This window comes from Salarias fasciatus, chromosome 8, assembly GCF_902148845.1.
Source record: "Salarias fasciatus chromosome 8, fSalaFa1.1, whole genome shotgun sequence".
In the NCBI taxonomy this organism is placed as follows: domain Eukaryota; kingdom Metazoa; phylum Chordata; class Actinopteri; order Blenniiformes; family Blenniidae; genus Salarias; species Salarias fasciatus.
In genome coordinates, this window is record NC_043752.1 from 19,205,694 (window position 1) to 19,210,286 (window position 4,593).

The 4,593-nt window shown below is 45.0% G+C and overlaps 1 pseudogene; it reads left to right on the forward strand.

Annotated features, from left to right (window-relative positions):
* The first annotated feature begins 387 nt into the window (after positions 1-387).
* LOC115392895 (cilia- and flagella-associated protein 20 pseudogene) lies at positions 388-1,100 on the forward strand (annotated as a pseudogene).
* The last annotated feature ends 3,493 nt before the right edge of the window (positions 1,101-4,593 follow it).

Sequence of the window (4,593 nt, forward strand, 5' to 3'; positions counted from 1 at the left end):
CCCTCATCACCATAGTCAACAGCGAAGCCAAAGTGTTCCCAAACTGCAGACTTGAACGACGCTGGTGCCTCGACAGACTTCTCTCTCTCGTTCTCCACTCCTCCACTCGCCATGGCTTTCTGAAACGGGTGATTTGCGTTCTGTCTGTGAGCTCTCCCTCCTGCTTCTCTGCGGTTCAGATTTCACACACAGGCAGGAGGGGGGTGTGGGAGAGCCAGTGATTGTACAGCTACTCGTGGGGCGGGGATTTCTCTAGCAGAGTGCTTGCTTCTGCAGGCAGGCAGACAGTGACTGCAGATCTGTTGCTCAAGTCGGTGGCCAGCTGAAAGAAATTAATTGCTTAATTGTGCAACGACAGACCGTGGTTAAAAGCGTATTGATCCGTGTATGTCGTACTGAACGGTTCAGTTAAAAACCGAGAACCGCGGCACCCCTACGCACCGTCCAGTTCCCGTTGATCCGCCTCCTCTCCGATGATGGAGAGTGGCGTCTGCGCCTCCTGTGAAGACCAGCGGTCTGTTGACATTGTTGACAAAATCAAGTCTCTGGTGTTGTCTGTACAGCATAGGCAGTAAGCCTTTACAAATATGGGACAGAAAGGTAAAGAATGGTCACATAAAGAGAGTCACTGACAATGACATACACTCAAACGTGTTGGAGGTTGAAGGAACAAATGTCAGCACCACCTACATAACATGTCCTGCTGATCCAAAGAAGACACTTGGCATCAAACTACCTTTTTGGTGATGATTATAAAGAACCTCAAAAAGTATTTCACCTTTGAAATTCAGGTGTTGGATGATAAAAATATTCGCCGCCGGTTTCGGGCAAGCAACTATGAAAGCACAACTCGAGTAAAGCCGTTTATCTGCACCATGCCCATGAGGTTGGATGATGGTTGGAACCAGATACAGTTTAACCTGTCAGATCTCACCAGGAGGGCCTCTGGCACTGATTACACTGAGACACTGCGAGTACAGATTCATGCCAACTGTCGCATCAGGAGAGTGTACTTCTGAGACAGACTGTACTCTGAGGATGAGCTCCAGCAGAGCTGTTTGAAGTTCGTCCGACTGACGCTGACCTTGCGTTTGTGTTGAGGAGACGGCGCATTTCCCTCGGGTTCCTTGGGGGTTTCCGGGGATGCCGGCATGTCTGCTCTGTTTGTCTGCACATGTGGCACTCAACGTAATTTTCATTCCTTCTTGACTGGATGTGAGGGATTAAAGATGAGACCATTTTGTCACTTTTGTGCTCCCTCAGAGTGCCTGAGTGGGATAAAGTACTGCTTGATGCCTTTCCCTCATCAATGAGTTGTTTCAAAGCTGTGAAAGAAAACAGAATTAAACTCCTGACCTGTTTTGTTTCTCCCAAAATGTTGGTGTGAAATCCAAATGCAGCATCCCCTACTGGATTTGCTCTTTCACACACTGGGCAATGTGTCTTAAATGTCATTCCCCAAATGGGCTAAATGAACTTCATCAGGCAGAAACAGACCTGGAGTTTTGTGATTAATCTCACGGTGATGAACAGCTGCTCCACCAATAGACGGAACAAAGGCAGCCATCAGTCACTGTTGATGAAGCGCAGTGCTTCATTCATTTCCTTTAAGGATGCAGCATCCAGGCCCAGGTTTGGCCCCATGGTGTCCCTCGCCCGCCCTCCTCCTCTCCTGACGTAGCTGTCCCCAACGATCCAGACTGTGGGTCCTGTTGAAGGTCAAAGGACGATAAACAATGAACCCTTCAGCTGGTGCTGAACCAGCTCGTTGACGATGGCGTAACATCTTTTTTCCCTTTTTCCCATCAGTGCAAATGGTGGAGCTGCTGTGGAGCTGTCCAGTGCTGAAATCATTGAAGCTCAGCTGTGCTGCTCTCCAGTTCTGTTCCAGGGAGACTCTGGTGGTTTCAGCTGCGTCTGATGTTGAGGATGTTGTTGGTCTGTCCAAGGACAGTTTAAAATTGACCAAAGCTGACCGTTCTCTGCATTTGACTCAGTTCCAACCTGAACATGTGGTCAGTGTACTGGTAGTCTGACACATCTCTTTCAGATGTGTCGGCTCTGACTCACGTGCTGCAGCATGACGTTTACAATTGAACATTCAATGTTTTGAGCAGAGTTTACATGACTGGTCACTGGACACCATTCTTCTGGGCTTCTCAAAGATCATCTCCTGTGCTCTTTCGTAATTCACTTTGTCCAGGGGCGGTCCATTGATGCTGATCTGAAGCCAGGCACTGAGGCTGGCTCGTTGCAGTCTTTTCCTCAAGTCTGTCTTGACCTATTGGCAGAACAATATGGGTAATTAGAAAAAGTTGAAAAATTACTATTAATCTAAATGAACTCAAACAACAATTTAACCATAGTTTTACTCTGTTCATTGCAGAAAACTCCCTCTCACAGTTTACACTGGATCCTGGAACTGTGAGTGCAAATGGGTGACAGTCCGTCAAACTCTGAGGCCAGCTCCTGGAGGAGTTGCAGCTGAGACTTGTCCTAAAGTAGTTTAGGTACAGTTTGGTACTAGGGGTGCCACGATACAGTTTTCCCACGGATTGGTTCGTACCTCGGTTTGGGCTCACAGTTTCGGTTCAGTTTCGGTATGTATTTTTGCATCGTCGTTTGCAATCCCTCGAATATTCGAGTATGATGTCTGCTTGCATTTCGGCCTAGTTGTGTGTCCTCAGATGGCTGACAAGTCCAATCCGCGAACGACACACCTTCTGACATTGAGGACAAATATGTAGATTAGCAGCATATGTTGTGTTGTCCGTAGTGCTTTGACGAGCTTTCCGGGCTGCTCTTTTCTCATCACGTTTGTTTCTTCTCTGTTCTTCAAACAGATCGACTCCCTGGTGAATCGCAGTTTTCCAGCTGTTCCTGTCCCTAGCTTGCATAGCCATTTTTGCATATAAGAACACACACACACACACACACACACACAAAAGACTTTAAAAAAAAAAAAGTATTTTCCTTTTTTGAAGTTTTGAATTTAACTACATGGAACAAAAATGCGCAAATTCAAAATTGAAGTGCCTGAACTTAACCTACTATTTCCAAGTATAAAATATTATAGTGTAAATATTAAATAGCAAAAACAAGGTGCACTGTTTTGGCAACAGCCATATCTGGTTCTAAAACTCAAGTTCACTACCACTCAGTGGGAAACAGTTAAATAAATAAAAATGGCTTGCAGCAGTAACAAATTGAATAAATAAACATTAAACAAAGAGAACTTCAATAGCTTAAAGCTTATACATCAAGATAGTTTGCTGTTTTTAATTCTTCTATTTTGAGGTTCTTCTGCAAGAAGAGAAGCGTGTCAACATTCTCTTCAGAAAGGCGAGAGCGGCATGCACTGACAATGTCCCCTGCAGTGGAGAAAACTCTCTCACTTGGGACAGATGTTCCTGGGACACAGAGGTGAAGTTTGGAAACTTTTTGCGAGATGAGGAAACTTTGATTCGTTGTCTTTCCACCACTCAGATGGATCATCCTCCACATCTATGTTGTCGACGGCTAACCTGTAGAAGTTGAGTTCCTGCTCGACTACCTCAGAAAGGGGCTTGACCTGATGCTGCTGGGTTCTGTAAACTGCTCCGAACAACTCTGACATGACTGTCTTCTTCTTCTTGAGAGGAGGGGAGAATGGATTTTGTCCATCAGTGGATGGGCCTGGCCTGGCCTCCTCTGCCTGACGCTGAGTCTGCAACAATAGTAAATAAAACACAACAAATGTTTTAAGATATAGAATATTTCAGGACAAATGAAAATAAACCCATCATGCTTTGTTTTCTATCCCTATTGCATTTGTATCCATCCATACATGCAGCATATAATGCATATACAAGAGATATAATGCAATAATAAAATCACAAAACAGCATACCTCCTGTTCATGCTCCAAGATTTCTGCCTTGATTTCATTGAAGACCAGGTTACGAGAGGATTCATCCAGAAAAGGGAGGGATTTAAACCTGGGGTCCACCGCTGTGGACTTCTGAAGGTACCTCACGAGGTCAGGGTCTGTGTACCTGCAATTTAGGCATTCAGCTCTATTAGCAGACAGATACTCTTAATGTGATTATAATAATTTTGGTTATAGTGGTTCCTGAATCCTTATGAGGACCAAATATGGCGATCAAATCACTAAAATATGTGGCAAAAAGTTAGTAAAACTACACATCATCATCATCTAGGAAAATTTATATACAGTGTATATAAACACGTACCTTGTAGAAAAGTCCCGAACAGCTGCTGCTTTACCCTCTCTGATGGCTGGGCTGTCATCGGCTAGTGGGGTCATAGCATCAAGGATTTGAACCTTTAGGGGGAGAATCATTGAAGCGGTGGGGGTCGCCTCGCTGCTCATTAATTTGGTGACAGACTTGAGTGGTTTCAGGAGTTTAACGAGTTGTTCTGCCAGTCCCCGTTGGTTGTCATTTGACAGTGCCATGTCCTTGGTCCTGTTCTTCTTCACAGCTGGGTCCGTTAATGTGGCGTAGACTGCAGCCTGTTGTTCCAGATAGCGTTCTAACATGTCATGTGTTGTGTTCTGAGTACTGACATCCATGATTAACATGTTTTTAGGCAG